Raw genomic sequence first — 20,730 nt, 5'->3', positions numbered from 1 at the left:
TTATTAACCAGTTTTCCTGTTATGTGGCGCAGCGCTTCTAGGGCAGTGGTGTATATTTTGACTTCATGGATAACTTCAGCATCTGCCTGGGCCTGTTGAAACTTCCTCTGAAAGCTGGCCAGGTTCACTCCCTTCCTATACTCTCGGTAAACATCTCTGTGGTCATTGATCCAGTGATGGGTAAACCTCCTAAACAGGTAAGCAATTAATATTATTTTTTTTAGCAAAGCTACTCTATAATTCACCTTGTCCGTCAGTATATATTTTTAATCAATGTTTATGAATACTTAATACCAGTGTTCTGGAGCCGGAGCCGGGAGCCGGGAGCAGCAACATTTTTTGTGGAGCCGGATCCGGAGCCGTATTTTTTGTTAAAAACGGCTCCGGCTCCGGACTAGGTAAAAATGATTTTTTAAAGTAATATTATAATTTGGCAACGGTCTATTTCCATATAATAAACTGAAAAACTATTGTTACTTAACAAATAGACACACATCCTTCTACTTTTATATAGCTTTAATCAAATAAAAGCAAAATATTTTATATTATTTATCTTATTTTATCAAATTCAATAATGAAAAAAAATTGATATATTAATTTTAAGGTAGGAGCCGGAGCCGGAGCTGGAGCCGGAGCCGGGAGCCGTATTTCCAAATACGGCTCCCCGGAGCCGGAGCCGCATCAAAATTATACGGCTCCGGCACGTTGCGTTAATACATCATGTTATTTTATGTCAACTTAATATTATTACCTAAGAAGGTTAGTTTCTTGCAGTATAAATTTCTCTCTTGCTTTTGGATCTGTGGGGTATTCTTTCATGTGGTATGTGCCATCCCAGGTATTGAAGTGACAGTATTTGCACCCCCGCCCCCACGGGGTCTTATGCTTACCCTTTCCAGGGTAGTTGGGGATCATGTAAGCATGATCTTCAAGCACTTTAACCAAGTAGACATAAACCTGAAGTAATTTTAATTTTATTAAACATTTTATTTAATAATCTCACACCTGTAACTCTTTTTTTAGTTGTGTTCCTTTCTTGACTTTTAGTTTTGGTTTCAAAAAGTGTCACTTTTGCCCCCCCCCCCCCCTCTACATTTTATTATTATTTTTAGTATTTATGTTTGTACCTTATCACCATTACTATATGTTATCCTCTTCCCATCAAGAATTGCCCCCCCCCCCCCCTCTACATTTTATTATTATTTTTAGTATTTATGTTTGTACCTTATCACCATTACTATATGTTATCCTCTTCCCATCAAGGCGGTCATAGAGCGAGTGTGTGTCCCCTTGTACTGTACCCACGCAGTCTAGGTAATCAATAGAACAGTTAATTTAATATATAGGTAAAGTAAAACAAACTAGTATTCTAGAAATTTATGTATTTACGGTTGAGATTGTATGGTTATTAATTATAAATATAATATAATGTATTTTATTTAAGTACAGACAAATAGACATCCTGTCAATTAAATTTTTAATGTTACTACCTATGTTATTGATATTAATTATACTAATTTAAGCTTACCTTTGATGAACATATGTTCCGTACTGTCACTGTTCATCTTGGGTTTATTCTTGGATCCTGCTTTACGGCCACCTCTCCCTTTTGGCTTTTCTCCAGCTGGGGATGACTGTGCTGAAGAAGGTGTGTCTCCAGCTGGTGTTGTAGGTGTGGCTGCGGCTTTAGGTGTGGCTGTTGTACTTGTAGGTGATGGAGACGGCGGCGGCGTTACGTTGAGTGGGCGCATTGGTGATGTATCTGGTGTTGTTTGTGAAGCTGGTTGTGGGCTTGCTGGTTTTGACCTTAAAATAATTAATTAATTAATTAATATTATTTTTCCCTTGCCCTCTGGACAAAATATAAAAATTATTTGGCTACTTGTTTTTTTTACCTCGATTGGGGAGAAGGTTTGGGGGGTGAAGTTGGATTTTCAGGTTCTGGGCTTGCAGGTTTTGACCTTAAAAAAATAGCCTATTATTTAAATTATTAATTAATATTATTTTTCCCTTGCCCTCTGGACAAAATATAAAAATTATTTGGCTACTTGTTTTTTTTACCTCGATTGGGGAGAAGGTTTGGGGGGTGAAGTTGTTTTTTCAGGTTCTGGGCTTGCAGGTTTTGACCTTAAAAAAATAGCCTATTATTTTAATTATTAATTAATATTATTTTTCCCTTGCCCTCTGGACAAAATAAAAAAAAAAAATTATTTGGCTACTTGTTTTTTTTACCTCGATTGGGGAGAAGACTCTTTTCTTCTTTTCTTGACCCTTGGAGGTGAACACAACTTTGTTATTATGCGCTTCCGTTGTGGATCAGCTATTTTTGACGCCACTGGAGTGCAACTGAAATTAAATAAATAAATAAATAAAGCATTTCAATTTTCTCTGGTTCTTTTTAGAACCCACCAAATTTACCAAATTTGGGATTATATTCTAAAAAAAAATGGCCTCTCTTGGTGTGTAGAGCACCGAGAGTTGCTGAACATGGAAGGAATTCGCCCCGGAGGATGGATTACTCAATGCGACCCAACCTAACCTGACCAAAAGTAAGTAAGGATATTTTTTTAACATTTACCTACCCTAAGATAAAAAGTTACTGTAAAAATACAAAAGCCCAGTTCACAAAAGCTAAACAGTCAACTGATAGAAATTTTCAGTCAACCTTTTTTGAGGTCAACCTTTTTTCAGTCATACTTTTGAATATTTACTTTAAAAATAAATTATTTAATGTTCCTTTCTCCCTGAGAAAAACAGCTGGAGGTTAGACTTTACAAAATTTAGACTGATGTCCTCATGATCCCAAAAAAAATAATTTCAATAATATTTGATTTTTCTTGAAAATTAAAAAATGAAACCTGCAATTTTAAAGTAAATTAATATAACAAATTATTGAAATGAAAATTGAATATTTTTGGTGTTATATTTATTTTAAAATTTTCCAATGTTGAAGAAACGTCTATAAATTTTTTAGGATAAGTTCCAGCTGATAATTAGATTAGTCTAACCAACCTAATAAAAATGGCGGACACAATAACAAATATCTTTTTCGAATTTAAATAAAAATGTTAAAATGTTACAATACTTATACTATTTTAATGCATTATATTATAATTATTTTATTTGTGATTTTGTTCAGATATTACAATATCAACGTTTGCTAAAAGTTATCAAAAATCAAGCGAGGTGGGGAGTAGGGGTTAGTTGGGGATGTAAAGTTTACGTTGCGTTTTTTTAGTGTGTGTATATTTTTGCGCAAGCATAAGCTCTTAAAATAATGTGACACATATTGGGATAATAATTACTAATTATAAACGTTAAAGACAATATCATTTGCTTCCTTTATAAATAAATACATAAATTGTAGAAAGGGGCAATGTCCTAGCTTACTTAACGTTAATGTTTTTATTGCTTGGATAAATTAATTGTTTAAAATAAGGCCTGAAATATCTTTAAACCAGCTGATATCAACAACGAAATTAATTCTAAAAAAATCACTTTTCCTACACGTATTTACTTTTGTCGTTGGGGGGCAACACATAGTAAAATTGACGACCTCTCCATCTGCCCTCTAAATATTGTTTTAGAATTATTATTTTTGGCTATACTTTATACCTGTCTTTTAAAATTAAATTTGCTTAACATTTAGTTGATTTTCTCAGTATCAATTTGATTTCTATTTCATTTAAAAACTTAGAAAAACCATGAAACCTTTCAAATTCATTCTCTGTGATGGTTTGCCCTGCCATGTTAACAAGAATGACAACTTACATAAAAGCGAAAATTTCGAAATGTTTGTTTGTGTTATAATGTTGTGACAAATGAAATAAAATCTGACTTTATATTACTTCATTTTGAAAGAAATACACTTTTTGGGCTCTTATAAAAAAAGTATATTGTGTAAAACGTGTTACTAAAATACTATTTTTTTAACTACCTAATATTTTTTCACACATAATCAAATACTTTTTATTTATTTTTTTTAAATTTGTGGGATTTTCCTTATTGTGAATAAACCAGGATAATACAAGGATAATAATATCACAACTTTCTTCACAAATATGGTGTAATGGATGCGTCAAAATATTCTATCTCAGGTAATATATCCCCTGTTTCGTTTCAATGTTACGTACTTTAAAGTTTGCATCTTTCAGATATTAACTAAAGATGAGCTGCATATTTACTAAAGATGAGATAAAAGTGACTGCAGATTGATTTAACCGATGTCTCTACTAACAAAATGCAAATCAGGTTTTACTTTTTTTGTAATGTACAATAAAAATAACAAGTTAAAATTACTTTCTAAAGCCAACGCTATTGAAAATTTTTAAAAATTTAAAGGCGACAAAAGAACAAGGTTAAGTAGACCTTAGCTTTTATTTGTTGAACATATTAGGTTTAGGTTAGAAATAAAAAAAAAACGCAAAAGTTTAAGTTCTACCCCCTCCCCCCTCTGGCTTCCCCTTTTACAACCCATCAAGGGATTTTGACCTTCTTGGGGTAACATCCAATAGACGAGCAAAACTTTGATTCCACGACCTTTGTCTAAAAGTCCTAGATGTGCATGGTAATGAGTTGCGCCTGTTTTGGGCCAAGGCATTTCCCCTACTCTTAACTAATATTAATATCGCGCAACTGATATAGCTGTAGTAGAAACCATTTTTAACGTCTTTAGTTATAAAGTGGTGTTAAGCCGAGATTCGTACCTTTCACCTCACCGATTATGAGCGGATGCGTTACATGTTAAGCTACTGTTGCGGGTGTAAAAATGAATTTTAGTACAATGATAATATTTATCAAAAGGGATTTAAAATATCTGTATCTGCTTTAACCCTAGCCTCTTGACGAGAATAATAGTCTTAAACCTACCCTAGACATAAAGCTTCAGACAAAAATATTTCTAATAAATAGAATAGGACTAGTTACTCCACCACCTCTAAACTCTAGCCACAGGCGAGGTTAAAAATAGCTTAACTAATCCAAGAAAGGGGGGGGGGCCGTAATGACATTTACCTTTAACAGTGATCAAAATGGTCTAAATATTGAGCTAGATTCTTTAAACTTGGTACATAAGCCTAGCCCTATAGATACTACATCTAAATGGCAAAAAAATCATTTTTTTTCATCTTTAGGTTAGGTTAGGTAAGAAAAACCCTGCGGAAATGGGCGAAAATGGGGTTTTTAGGCCTTTTTTTGGTCTATTTTGATGTAGAAACTTACCTTTAATTGTTTTTTCTTGATTTTTTTTTCTTGAATACACTGTGTCTATACACAAGGACATTATCTAAGATGATTCAGCAAGTCGGAGACCAACCCCAGATGGCTAGGTGGGTGGCAAGCAGGAGTAAAGTGTATTTTTTTTTAAAGTTTGTGTGTCATATATAGAAAATAGGTTTTTTGAATTTTGGTCCCAAACTCTCTGAATCATCTTAAATAATGTTCTTATGAATAGACATACAGTATTCAAGGAAAAAACTTAAGAAAAAAATTAAAAGTAAGTTTTTACATCAAATTACACCAAAACAGGCCTAAAAATCTCATTTCCGCAGGGTTTTCTTACCTAACCTTAAGAGAAGAAATTAAAAAAAAAATTTCATTTAGATGTAGTACCTATAGGACTAGGCTTATGTACCAAGTTTGAAGAATCTAGCTCAATATTTAGACCATTTTGCTTACTGTTTAAGTTTAAATGTCATTACGCCCCCCCCCCCCCCCCCATTTATACAGCTTCCCTGATAAGTAAAACTAATTTGGAGAAGCAATTGTTTAAGATCTTTAACTATCGCTTCTAGACTCTAGTGGCACTTTAAATGTTTGTTTTTTTGTTGCGTTCAAGTTTCTACGATATGTAGCGTAAGAGTCTCTTTATAGGATACCTCGCAATGTTACGTAGGAATCTCTTTACTTAAAATAAAAATTTCGCTTTATTATTATTTCTCTTGGGGGGTGGTGGTACCCTCCCTTAAAATAGTTATAAACCTTTCCGGGACCTATGAGAAGCTACCCTGTTAAGGAGAACCCGATCGGTTCAGCGGATAGTGAGATCCTTCGGTACAAACATACAGACAAACATCCTGTTACTTTATTATAAAGATGATAACAGTGTAATTACTAATTAATGTACATTGTACATCTTATTTTTATTGAATTTTATGTCGTTCACTTAATCATACCAAAAGAATGTTATACATTATTCATTGGAGATTCAATTACTTTATTTGGCGATTTCAAATTATTATCTTATGCTTAAATTTTGACGGGAAAAAGTTATTTTTATTTTTATAAGAAGAAAAAAATTTTCGGGGGGGTTGGGAGAAAGTGGTTGTACTGTTCCTTAAAAATATATTAAAACCTAACCTAGACCTGTTCAGAATATAAAGGAGAACCATATTGATATAGCCTTTAGCTAGATTCTTCATTACACACAGACAGATAGATATCCTGTTATAATAAGGATTGTTAATTAAGATTTTTTTAAATTTTAGGGCAATGGCAAGCTGATGGACCTTTAAGCACTTTTATGCAACACCTTTCATCAACAATTAAATAAAAGAAGTTAAAATTTCTCTGCACACTACATCCTATATAAAGGTAAATATACACAGCTTCTCCTTCAATCATAAAACTCCAACTCTATTGTTTTAGGTCGTAGTATTACAGTATCTACACAGTTTAAGTTTTTAGGGCAGAAAGAGGTTTTAGTTAATATGAAGAAATGGTTAAATGCATGTTTTATTTCTTAAAGACTTACAAAAAAAGGACAATTCACGAACGAGATGAATTATATTTTGGTTTATTTGGAAAGGTCGTAAAGTTTGTTTTTAATTGTTAGAGAAAAGTCTCTTTCTTTAAGGCTTTTATAAGCATAGCCGCTAATACTTAATAACTTATTGGACATGTGTATCTTAACTATGTAGTTTCAAATAAGAAATTATTTCCTCCATAAACAACAGAAAAAGTAAATTATGCATTACCCTCTTTGATTAAGTATTGTGTTGTTTTTTTTAGGAAACAATGATGTTGCAAAGGACACCCAGCTGACCTCCTCGTTGCTAGGTAAAGGGAGAGAATCCAACAAAAGCTATTTGAAAAGAATCTCTGAATGGACAATCTTTCAACCGTATTTGACGTTGCTCTAACTCACTCTGCTTAAAAACTTGTAAACAAAAAAAACATTTAACGATCAGTAGCATATATTATTATTAATTTCGAAATTATAAATGATTTGTAATAAAATAAAATAAGATATTTCATATATTTGTTTAGTTCAATGGTTTAATGTGTGAAGCTGCTCTTTAATTCCATATGTACGTATTAAACATTAATGAGGCTATTATATCAGGTTCAGATTTTTTTATTTCTTGATATTCTAATAGATTTATGTTAGGGATCTAAAGGGAAAAAGACAATGGCCGATAAATTGACGTACATCCCCAATGATAATATAAAAAATTACCCCTTATCAAGACTAAAATTAGTGGTTGTAACGTTTGAACACTCAACTTAATAAACCAACCAGTTAAAACTAAGTAAAAGTTCCCAAAGTTGTTAAGCCAACGAATAATAACACTTCATTATAAAACTTTAGGGACAAGTGTAATAAACAGCCCATTGTTACCTCTCTCTGGAATTACATTTTATACTGGTATTTATTGACGGAGTTTCCACGGAATTTTGAAAAAATTAAATAAGGTTTAACTTTTTGTTGAAATCATTTGTGGAACTACCCCTTACCTCTAAAGTTAAAAAATGTCATACTTTAAACCGTATTGGAAAGAAACAGGATCTCTGTGTGTCTATCTGCTCCTATGGATATCTCTAACCACTGGACCAATACGATAATCCGTTACAGTGTAGCTTCTCTTTGGTCTTGTAAGGTTTTTAGCTATTTTTGATAAGGGTACTACTTCCTCTTCCTTTTATATTTTTTTAGACTTTCTTTTTTAAATTTAAATAAAACAGCGGGATAGAATTTAACCCCCACCCCCTTTAAGTGTATATAAAATTAAACACTAAAGATTAATTATCGTATTTTATTTTTTTGTTAGGTCATTAAGATCTTGATACATATCCACTGAACCGATTAATGTCTCCATTTGAGAAAGGTTATTTTAAAAGTGCTGGAATATTTTGGTAGCCTTTTTATGATCAGCATGCATTCGATAGTCATCTTGTTTGGAAAAAAATAAAATGGAGGGTAAACTACACCCACCCCCCCCCCCTTTTTAAGGATATACAGTCCCCTAGATGCTAGAGCGCAGCTGCTATTGAATATAATATTACAAAGTGCCTAATATGTTTTGATGGTCCAAAAATCAAGGTTAATATGAGAATAACTTAAAAATGTACAGTTGCTATACACGCTAAATGGAATATGCATGAATAAGAGCAAGTGATTCTAAATGTTTTTGATAAATATACTAGGATTAGGTTTAATATCGTTATATAATTTTTAAAAAAAAGTTTTACCATGGTTTTGTGTGAAACAAACTTTTAATGTAAGGCATTTTTTGGCTATATATCATCAAATGTTTTGTTGAGTTCAAACTGATGTGACAGAAAAGTAAAGTTTTTCAATTAAAAATGTTAATTTATAAAAAGGGATGGTAACTTGTAGTATTATTTATAGTAGTATAGTTTTATTAATGTACTTTTGTAATTTATGTTTTGGTGTTTTATTTTATTTAAACCTTTAAACTCAACAAAACATTTTATTAAATCTCATCAAAATATTCTTAACATTTCAAAGTTTTATTGTTAGAAAACCATGGAGAAACTTTATTGGTATAACTATATCAAACATAACCCCAGTATATTCACAAAAAAATATTTAGAATCACTGCTGGAAGGTGCTTAGCATCACTTGCTCTCTTACGTGCATAGTCCCCTAATGCCTATTACAGAAATCATCTTCACAAGCCTTTATTACAGGAATCATCGTTCCAAGTTTGAAATTTATAACATTTGAACATGCCTGATGTAATCTTGTGTATTGATTATGCTTTCTCTACGGACATGCTTACATTTTAAAGCTTCAACTGTATAATCATTTATACAACAAGGATGATAACATCCATAAAAGCGAAGCATTGAAATGGAAAGATGAACGAACTTAACACTTGTAGAGTGTCAGAACTGAATATGCAGAATTTTAATGCATTAAAGTCTAAACAAAATTGTAAGTAAATTTGCTTCAAAACAGCTTTATATGACTTGACTATAATACTTTGCTTATAATATTGTACTATGTTGTAATAGGAATCAGTATACCAAAATTCAGATGAATATTATAATTTTAAAATACAAAATTTTTTATAGTCAAAAATTAAAAGATCAGCTTATTTTAAGTGGAAGTATGGACTTTCTGGTAATGCTTATACTGTTGCTGCGGTTCTAAGTAACTGTTACAGGAATCAGCATTAAAAGTTTGAAATCAATAGGACAATTATAACCTGTTTAAATTGACCCAAAAAGCTATCCTTTATGGACCGACCCTAATTATAGAAAAGCTTTGCTTAACGGTCGGCTCCAGTTTTTTTCTATCTCAATTTTCTGTTTGTGAAAGATAAAGAGCCCAAACTGCGTGACTTTATAGGTATGGGTAAGACACATAACTGAGAGATGGAATATTTTTGATATCTTCATCCTGGCGGGCACAGGATGCCAGCAAACCTGGCAGGGTCATCCAGGAAAAGCGCAAAAATAGTTCTTTGACTTAAACAAAGCATTTTATCTTACCAAAATACTAAAATATCCTCTAGAAGTACATCCTCATACAAAATACAGGTGTTTCAAGTCTATTATAGGTTCCAGGTATGATCCTGCAGGTCCTGATCCTCCAGGTCTCCAGAAATCTTTATGAGGCTCCTGTGGCCGCAATTTTTGACTTAGAGACTTCAAATTTTGAACTTAAGCTTTTCCCACATGTCTCCATAACGTATTAAAATTTCATAAAGATCCGCCGCCGTTTTCCCGCCAACTACGGCGTCTGGCAGCTGCCAAGTACAGCTGCAGCCGCTGAAATTTATATTTTGATAATTCTAATATAAAATTTACATATAAATAAACATTTTCTGCAAAAAATTGTACTTCTAGCTTCAAAAATAAGAAAATTTCAGCCGTTTGAAATTTTGAAGTAAAAAAGGACCTAAAAACAAAGGTTGTTAAATAAAAGGGTGAAGTAAGTGAAAATTGACTTAAGGTCAGAAATTCAGGGAACTTGCACAAAAATTTTTAGCCCTCTAGCTCTAATAGAAACTGAGATAATAGCCCCCCCCCCCCCCCCCCAACCGATCAAGGGGCCTGACTGTTAAGGGTTAAAAATCTGATTAATAATTTAATTACCAATTTATTACATAAATGGTAATTGCGCTTAATTAGGTACAATGTGGAACTAAAAAGATAAGGCGGCGGGACCGCTGCTTGCGCTGCCATCGAATACAGTAATCTACTGTTTATTACACTAATAAGAGCAACTACATGCCAAATTTCAGCGTTCTTCTACTGTTTAAAAAGTCTAGTTAGAACACATATGTACACAGTAAACACGCAAGAAAAATTGATAGTTCACGGAATGATAGACACACACCTTTTAATGTAATCATTTACGTAAATAACAGAACTCTAGTTATAAAGTAGCCATGCTCTTAATACATAAAAATGATTGATTGAAGTGATTATTATATTTTATAATAGATTTGCTTTGCATTATAAAATCACAATTTGAAGATGAAATTAAGTAAAATACGTAATAGTTATAACAGAAACATTGAAAACAGTTTTTTTTCTCTCTAAATGTTAATGCTTCAAATTGGGGGGGGGGGGAGGCGGAAGTGACACTTTTTAAAACCATAACTAGAAGTCAAAGAAACCAAATTAAATGAAGAGATGTAGCTCTGAGATTTGGTATGGCAGTTGCTTTAAAGAGGTACAATACTGAACTCTCAAGAGACAGTGGAGGAACTGTCGCTCATGTCAAAAACCGCTGTTTCCTACTAAATTTTATTTTGCCTTTTCACTTGACACTAGTAATACTTCAAACATGTCAAGTGTCAAGTGCAAATAAGGGAATTTTTTATGAAGATGGTTGAAAATTGTCTAATTTGGCTAAAAAAGGCAAAAACATTTCGGCGGTTTTCGGCAGGAGCGGCTGTTTCTCCACAGTTCCATATTGTACCATAAAAGTAACTGCCATGCCAAATCTCAAAGCTGTAACTCTTTTTTAGTGGAGTTCCTTCGACTTTTAGTTTTGGGTTTATTAAGTGTCACTTCTGCCCCCTCCCCCTTACATGTGATTTTGTTGATTAAAACTTATTAAATAAGTTAACATACAGGATAGTTCTATGACAGAATCCAAGCTGTTGATTTAGATTGTCAAATATAGAGCTTGTGAAAGTTGATTTACAATAAAATAGAATGTATTAATAATAAAACATGGTTGACAACATCCCGCACAAAAATTAAAAGATGGCTAAAAAACAAACAGAATAACAAATTAAGATTTAGAATGAATGCTAATAAATCTGATGAATCATCTGGAATAAATTCAGAAGCATATTTAATGATGAAATTGAGCTACATGAGTCTTTATCTACAATTAAACAGCCTTTAAGTTTAGAGAAACCGTAACTTAAGTTCTTGCTAAAACATAGAAAGTAAAGATACTTGTCCTTTCATTTATGGACACAAATAATTTTATCCGAAAAAAATACAAATTAGATCAACACACGTAGTTAGACGGACATTTCAATTTAGAGTAGGTTTTCTACCAATCAAATAAATTTCTTTTCTAAATATCACATGAATATGGTATTAATAATCATTAGAAAATAATATTTTGAAATATATAGTATTAATTATAAGAGGGATGTGTGCTAGGCCAGATTATTTAATTTTTAAAAGAAAGCGGTATCAAAATATTTTCATTGGTTTGGTAAGGAAAAAATGCTAAAACACACACATTCTTATTATATTTATTACTACACGTCGAAGATTTTTCTTGTGTGCTGCAAATAACATTGAATTTCATCTCGTTGGGTTGATTTCCTCCTTGGCTAAACGCAACCTCTAAAATAGTAAATACTTTTTAGTTGCAAAGTTACTCTATAATTCGAAATGTCTGTCTGTCTATCCATTTTCACATTGTGACTTTTTACAAGAGAAGTTAAAGAAAATAAAAGCAACTACACCTTTCATAAATGATTACAACCTTTTACACTAGCGGATACGCCAAGGGAAGCCTTAAGAGCACTTCCCTGGACCTATAGGAAGCTACACTGCAAAGGAAATCCTACTGCTTTATAAAATACTTATCTAAGGGCTTTGTATTCAAAAAGGCAGTAATGGTGGTAATATCCTCTTAGAAATATTTTTTCAATTTTGAAATTTTTTATACTCCCCCCCCCCCCCCCACCCCCCGACAGAACTATGAACTCTGGGCGCAGCGCTCAGCTCCCTAGCATAAAACCTAACCTAACCTAAACTCGTGGTATTATCCTCTTAGAAATTTTATTTTCAATATTGAAAATTTAAGTACCCCCCCCCCCCCCCCCCCAGACAGCGAACTATGAACTCTGGCCGCAGCGCTTGGCTCCCTAGCCTGCCTAGCCGCAGCGCTCGGCCCCCTTGCCTGCCTAGCCGAAGCGCTCGGCCCCCTTGCCTGCCTAGCCGCAGCGCTCGGCCCCCTTGCCTGCCTAGCCGCAGCGCTCGGCCCCCTTGCCTGCCTAGCCGCAGCGCTCGGCTCCCTAGCCTAAAACCTAACCTAACCTAAAATAGTTGTTCGTCGATAGTCGGGGGGGGGGGGGGGGGGGGTGTAAAAAATTTTTAAAAAATTTCTAAGAGGATAACGCCAAAATAGTTGTTCTGTAAGGGGGGGGGGGCGGATGTAAAATCGGAAATTAACATAGCCTAAAAACTAAAACAGTACCTATGAGAAGGTTACATAAAATAGAACCCAATCGGTTCAGTAGTTACTTAAATCTTCATATGCTTCATACAAAAAAATCGTATCACCTTATATAATAGGAGGATAGGATATAAAGAAGAAAACCTTTTTTTGTCCATAGCACTTACCATTAAACCTATTTATATGGATCTCCTTTACTGTTAGGATTCCTAATTGATCCAGGGAAGGTTTTTAACTATTTTGAGGAATGATTTCTCCACCCTCCCAACAGAAATTTATCCTCCCCACCCCCCTAAAAATTTTTTTCTTTTAAAAACAAAAATTGAAAATGAAGAGTCCACTACCCCCTCCTTTGCCAATCCTCATGGCACAACACTGTGCACGTCACTACATATATGTCTCTAAGTACTAATTAAGCATGGTAGTGAGTTGCACCTGTTTCGGGCCAAGGCCTTCCCCTCTTATCTAACTACTTATGTCACACACCTGACACGGCAGCAATGGGAACAATTTTTAACGTCTTAAAGTATGACGCAGTGTGGTGCTGAAATTCGAACCTATCACCTTGCCAAAAAAAACGAGCTGATGCGTGTTATGCCACAGTCGAGGATTATAAAAATATTACCTTTTATAAATCAAAGAGAGAAGTGAGCGGCTTATTAAAAATCATTTTTTAACCTCTGAAATTTAAAACGGAATATTAATACCTATAATGTTCAAGCTTATTTGACGTACATGCAATGGAAAAAGATATCTAGTGGACCTCTTTTTCTAAAAACTACACGATAACAAGGATAACATTCATAAAAGCTATGCTCTTAAACAATAGGACAAACGAACATTAATACTTGTCGAGTGTTACAACTATAAAAACAGAATATAAATGTACATACTATTCAAGTACCTACTTACATTTTCAGGACTTTTTTATGCAGATGCTTCTCTTATGATTAACTTTGTACTTTGTTGTCCAAGGAATCAGTATTCCAAATAAATAAAAACAATAGGACAATAAAAATTTGATGTTAATGAAGTTAATCATCTACATGTTTGAAATGGACGTAGGTATGGACATTCTGATAAAGAATATATGAGTTTCTATGCTTTTAAATCGTACCTAACTTCTACATGAATCACTATGCAAATTTTGAAATCTATAACACAAAGCTAATATGCTTAAATTAACAACAAGAGCTATTCCTTTACAGTCGCACAGACTGACCCTACTTAAAGAAAAACTTTGCAATTAAAAAGTTAAATTAAACAAAACTGTTCGTGCTTTTAGGATCATGGAAAAAACGAAGGAAGAAAGCGAAGTAGCGGGTTTCGTCGTATTTTCCAAGTAGCTTTCATAAGTTATTTTAGGTTAAGTTAGGAAAATGGTAACGATTGCCCCGCAGGGGCTAGAAATAGAAGAAATGCTACTGTAAAAATACGACGAAACCCACTACTTTGTTTTCCTTCCATGATCCCCTTTTTCAACTTGTAAAATAAAAGTTAATAAATAACTTCCTATTTGTGGTGCTACCCTCCCCCCAAAATCTCACTAGGACCTATGAAAATTTACTCTGTAAAGGAGAACCATATAGGTTCAGCAGTTAACAATATACTTTGGTACAGACAGACAAAAAACATCCCGTTACTTTATTATAAGGATAGGTGTATAATTTTAACTTTAAGCTTTGTTTTCCTTCCATGATCCCCTTTTTCAACTTGTAAAATAAAAGTTAATAAATAACTTCCTATTTGTGGTGCTACCCTCCCCCCAAAAACTCACTAGGACCTATGAAAATTTACTCTGTAAAGGAGAACCATATAGGTTCAGCAGTTAACAATATACTTTGGTACAGACAGACAAAAAACATCCCGTTACTTTATTATAAGGATAGGTGTATAATTTTAACTTTAAGCTATTTAGAATTTTCGTACGTAAATCACATCAGCTGATTATTCCTTGTTTCAGTTTGTTTATAATTCTAGATTTTTATTAAAAAATACATACCAATGAGTAGCTAGCTAAATATATATTTTTTTTTCTTCAAAAAATCAAAAAAAATAATTGATTAAATTGTTTTTTACTTAAAAATAAAATTACAAAAAATATTATAAGTTTTTAAAAGACAGCTTTTTAATAACTTTTTAATAAACTTCAGCTATTGATATGGTTTGGCTCGATTATAATCAGGGATAGAAAGATAAGAAAATGGTTTTAAAAATATTGGGAAAATGAGACTTAGTATAGAGTAACTTTTTTTTCGCCGAAGAATGTAATTAGGCTTGTAAATCTATAATATGGGGTCACTATCTCTAATTATTTTTGTGTATAAAAACTTAGCAATTGAAGCAAAAAATAGGAATTTGTTTAGGTTGGGTTTTATTTCAGTTGTACTAAAATCGGTTGACCTACTGAAAAATTCGGTCGACCTCTAAAATGCTTTTGTGAACTGGGCAAAAGGAACCCACTACTTTTCATAATCCCATTTATTATAATTTTATTAGGGGTATGCATTTGAGCTTAATAGTAAATAAAAAGTAAAAATACGACGAAACCCACTAATTTTATAAGGGGTAGTTTCACGAAATGCATTTGAGCTTAATAAATAAAAAGTTACTGTAAAAATCCCATTTCTATACTTTTTTTAGCATGGGTAGATGCACTTCGTGAAACTACCCCTTTTAGTTTTTTTATAACATTATTAAATATAAAATGAAAATATTATTATTACCTAATGTTATCAATGGGGGTTATTTTTTTTGTGGGGGTCCCCAACCCCTCCTTTTCCTCCAACATTTCCGACCCTGGAGTGCAACTGAAAATTAAATAAATAAATAACATTTACCTACCCTAAGATAAAAAGTTACTGTAAAAATACAAAGGAACCCACTACTTTTCATAATCCCATTTATTATAATTTTATTAGGGGTATGCATTTGAGCTTAATAGTAAATAAAAAGTAAAAATACGACGAAACCCACTAATTTTATAAGGGGTAGTTTCACGAAATGCATTTGAGCTTAATAAATAAAAAGTTACTGTAAAAATCCCATTTCTATAATTTTTTTAGCATGGGTAGATGCACTTCGTGAAACTACCCCTTTTAGTTTTTTTATAACATTATTAAATATAAAATGAAAATATTATTATTACCTAATGTTATCACTGGGGGTTATTTTTTTTTGGGGGACCCCAAACCCTCCTTTTCCTCCAACATATCAAGTTCAACCTCATCCAAAAAATCGGATATGCTTGCATCGTCGATCTTAGTCTTACGTTCACGCAAACTACGCGTAACTGAAGAGTCAGGCATAGCTTGGACAACCTCACTGTCAATATTAATAACATCCGAAACATCGGACATGTTGTCATCATCGTCACCTATAACTTTTTTAGAGTCAGGCTCAGCCATTCTCTAACGATGTTGTAACTGAACTAAAACTAAAATAAAAAGATTAATATTAATTATGACTTTATGACTTTAAGCCTAAGGTGGTGAAAATGGCCAGGTTACCGCTTACATTGGATGATTGGGGGAAGAAAAGGGTTAACAACTTAACAGTAACTCCACCCATAATTTTATTTTTTGGAATAGTAAGGGATAAAATAAACACACATAAAAGAAAGTGTGGGGGGGGGGGTATAATCCGTATCCAATTACTACGAAGTACGAGGGAAATCATGGGATGTGTTGGAAAATATTTATATGACATGTAAGACTAAGAATTCTCCTAATTTCCCCTTGAGGAGGGGGGAGGATTTGATGCTTAATCTGCAGAAGGGGTAATTTAACACTTAATTTACCCTCCGTAAAAGATTAAAGATTAAAAGATTAAAGATTATTTGAAACCTGCCCCACCCCCCTTTTTCAACACTTCTTATTTGAATATAATTATATGTAATCTTTTTTTCTCCACCCATCATAACGTAATGGTTAGGAGGAGGGGGGGGGGGGGGGGAACCAACAAGATTTAATTTGGATTTAATACGATGAAATTTTAGTAAATAAATTAGCCGTTAGAGGCTGAATATTTCAAATTGTTTTTCAATTTATACTTAAGTTTCATCATTCATTGGTAAGAAAAGTTAAAAATTATATTTCAAGTTTTAGAAACCTATTTTTAAGAAAAGTTACATTTGAGATGAATAGAATTAAAAAAGTATTCGGTAATGTAGACAAACAAAATTGCTTCATAGTTACATATTGGAAGTTACATAACATTCAAGGATTACCATCTTTATTGTCAGCTTGCTGTCACTTTATGAAGGCTTTTTGGCCAATTATAGAATAGATTGATGATAATGATATGATGAATATCTGTATCATTTCATATCTTTTAAAAACAAAGTTTTATACCAACGTTTTCTTTTTGGTTTGCTCAACAATTTTGGGGAATTTTGGGACTTGGTTGCTTCATTAAGTTGAGTGTAAAAACGTTTCAACTATTAATTGTTATTTACAAAAGGGGTAATTTTGTGCATCATCATTGGGAGTGTACATCAATTTATCGGCCATTATAATATAAGGTTATAATTTATAAAGGTGTCATATATATAAACCTTTCTTAAAAGTTAAAAAAACTCTCTCCCGTCACCCAGCATTAGTGGAAAATTTTTATAAAGGAAAATTTAAATAAATAAAGGGATTATTCTTTGTATTTTTTTTTTTGGGGGGGGGGTTATAATAAAGGTGTCATATATATATTATGGAAAATTTTTATAAAGGAAAATTTAAATAAATAAAGGGATTATTCTTTGTATTTTTTTTTTGGGGGGGGGGGTTATATTCAAAATCAAGTTCAACCCTTTCTTTTCATATAGCAACCCTTCTTAAATAGGGGAGGGGGGGGAGACTAGTGTAAAATAAACAGCCCATTGCCCTTCCCTTTTTTTGGGGGGGGGGACTATAAAGGTGTTACTTACATGTAAAACCCTTTTCCCCCACCCATATATGTTTGATGATATTGACCTCTAGGCTCTAAATGCGGATGCCACTTATTTTAAAGGGTATGTAAAGATAAAATTTTTTCATGCTATTAGACTATTAGTATTAACAAATTAAAAATCTTAACATTTTCTAAATAATAAATATCGAAGATTGATTTTACGGCATTAGGTTGGTTTATTCGAAGATTGATTTTACGGCATTAGGTTGGTTTATAAAGATAATTTACATTTTACATTTTACAAATTTGTAATTTAAAGTTAAATTGTAGGTTGGCGACGAACGAGAGATGGGCCAGCCAACTTCAAGTTACTTGGATACTAAGGGGAGAAGAAACGGCGGCGCAACCGCCGAAAACTGCCGAGAAAAGGCAAAATAAATTTCAGCGGCTTATCGGAAGGTAATGAGGAAATTACATTTTTGCATACAACCCCTTTATTTTAATGGCTTTCTCTACCTTTTGAACGCCTTTCTCTTTCTTTTAAATGCGTAATTAGTTTTTATATACGCATAAAATAAACTTATAAAGTTAATTATTTTTTAATATTTGATTTTGCAGTGTTTTTATACTTATATTGTGAACGTTTTGAAATTGAATTGAAATTGAATTATATCTGCATTTGCATTATGAAAAATACTAATTATTATTATTTATTACCTTAATAATTTATTTCAGTATAAATATCCGATTCCGAATAATGAAATCTAGACCCAGCACGAAACGAAGGAGCCTGCGAATACTTGAACGACGTCAACGACTTGACCCAGGTATAATATATATTGAATTCTATTTATTTTTAGTTATTCCAAGTGTAATATAATGAATAAATAATCTTTATACTAAAGGATCTCGCTAACCGATGAACCGATCGGGTTCTCCTTTTTACCTTTTAATTTACCTTTTTAAAAGCGAAGCTTTTCTATAATTATGGTCGGTCCGTCCGATTTAGAAAGCGTAGCAACTCTATAATCATTACCAGAATGTCCGTACGTCCATTTTAAACATGTTGATTTTTCGTCCGAGATAGTTAGCTTTTATTCGTTAATTTTAGGCATGTTAGAATTGTCCTATCGATTTCAAACTTTGCATGATGTAGTTACGTACGATTTAGAAAGCGAAGCAACTCTATAATCATTACCAGAATGTCCGTAAATCCCTTTTAAACATGTTGATTTTTCTACTTTTATAACAACAAAATTTTATGTGATCTAATTATCCGTTTGATCTGGTTTTTGGTATATTGATTCCTTGGACAACAAAGAATAATATTATAAGCGAAGCAAGCAACTCTATAATTAAGTCCTAGAAATGTAAGTATAACCATAAACATTATCGGTTATCCTGTATGAAGCAGTTTTCCAATAAATTTACTTACAATTTTGCTTCGACTCTTATACTTTATATTTAAATTATTCACTTCAGACACTATACAAGTGTTAATGTCCGTTTGTCCTACCGTTTCAGTGCTTCGCTTTTATGGATGTTGTCATCGTTGTTTTAAGTATAGCTACTCTTTAGTTTAATTATATTACTGTAAAGTTTAAACTTTTTTAAAGTTAAACTGTCCGTTTGTATAAACTATAGGACTAAGTTAATAAATTTATTTAGTGTATAAGATTTAATTCATTAAGGTGTGGCTGTTGTAATACTTTAATACTCCTGCGTTTGTCCACTCCGACGTTTGGGACTCCTGCGTTTGTCCACTCCGACGTTTGGGACTCCTGCGTTTGTCCACTCCGACGTTTGGGACTTTGAAATAATAAATAAGATTTAATTTATTAAGGTGTGGCAGCTGTTCCTCCTGTTGCTGTTGATGATGGCCATGGACGGGTTGTTCAACCAAGAGGACAAGGTATTATATATAATCATATTTTTATTATTACCTATTCCAAGTCTTATATATCTTGTACATATTAACCTAACCTAACCTGTACAGAAATACTTAAAATTAATATTTTAATTTAACACTCCTGCGTTTGTCCACTCCGACGTTTGGGACTCCTGCGTTTGTCCAGTCCCCTTACTTTGAAATAATAAATAAGATTTAATTTATTAAGGTGTGGCAGCTGTTCCTCCTGTTGAACCCCAGCCTGATGGGCATCGTCGAGGCCATGGACGCCGTAATGTTCCAAGAGGACAAGGTATTATATATAATTGGGACTCCTGCGTTTGTCCAGTAACCTTACTTTGAAATAATAAATTCACCTTTTGGAATGAATTTAATCTGATTGCGTTGAGATATTTTATGATTTTGAAAAATTAACCATTTAAATTAATAGTAAATATCATACAGAATTGCTTACATGATTATTATAAAACAAGGATGAAAACATGCATAAAAGAGAAGCTCCAAAAAAATGCGTCAAAAAATCTAAGCTGGATCTTTAATTAAAATGTATTTTTTTTGGCTCTTTAATTAAAATGTATTTTTTTTGGCTTTTATGGAACTAATTGTAATCTACAGAAGGGAAAATCACTGGGGATGTACATCGATCTATCGACCACCCTCCTGAGAGATTTTAATTTTAATTTTGATTTAATTTATTAAGGTCATGCTCAACAGGTTGTCCAGCAGATGGGGAACAATAACAATGTTGGTGTTGCTCCGGGCCCGGCTCCCCATCAAGCACCACAGCCCCCGCCCCCCCCTCAACAACAGCCGGACCCCCCTCAACAGCCCCCCCCACAACAACCAGACCCCATTCCAAACCCCCCCCAACAGCCCCCCCAACAGCCCCCCCCACAGCAAGAACCTCGTCGTGAGCGTGTCATACCGGCTATTTTTAATTTAACAATAGGTGCGCACGCCACAGTCAATATCAACAATAATCAATTTGAATTCTATTTAAATTAATATTTATAATTTTGTAATATTATTTCATAAT

The 20,730-nt window shown here is 33.1% G+C and overlaps 1 protein-coding gene and 2 long non-coding RNA genes across 3 annotated transcripts in view; 1 reads left to right on the top strand and 2 right to left on the bottom strand.

Annotated features, from left to right (window-relative positions):
* LOC145324972 (uncharacterized) overlaps positions 1 to 20,730 on the bottom strand; it is a 91,050-nt gene that overhangs the window by 47,818 nt on the left and 22,502 nt on the right. The gene's annotated exons all lie outside the window — the stretch shown is intronic.
* LOC145324974 (uncharacterized) lies at positions 4,153 to 7,253 on the top strand. Its single transcript, XR_013881366.1, has 3 exons — positions 4,153 to 4,251; positions 6,486 to 6,591; positions 7,009 to 7,253. It is a non-coding gene; the product is annotated as an uncharacterized LOC145324974 (long non-coding RNA).
* On the bottom strand, positions 10,668 to 13,587 carry LOC145324973 (uncharacterized). The gene is made up of 3 exons (XR_013881365.1): positions 13,530 to 13,587; positions 11,289 to 12,066; positions 10,668 to 10,803 (listed from the first exon to the last, which is right to left on the bottom strand). It is a non-coding gene; the product is annotated as an uncharacterized LOC145324973 (long non-coding RNA).

The sequence above is a fragment of the Acartia tonsa genome, chromosome 7, assembly GCF_053477335.1.
Source record: "Acartia tonsa isolate MP-2025a chromosome 7, ASM5347733v1, whole genome shotgun sequence".
Lineage (NCBI taxonomy): Eukaryota > Metazoa > Arthropoda > Copepoda > Calanoida > Acartiidae > Acartia > Acartia tonsa.
Note: the sequence above shows the minus strand (reverse complement) of the source record. Positions and strands in the feature narration are given on the sequence as shown.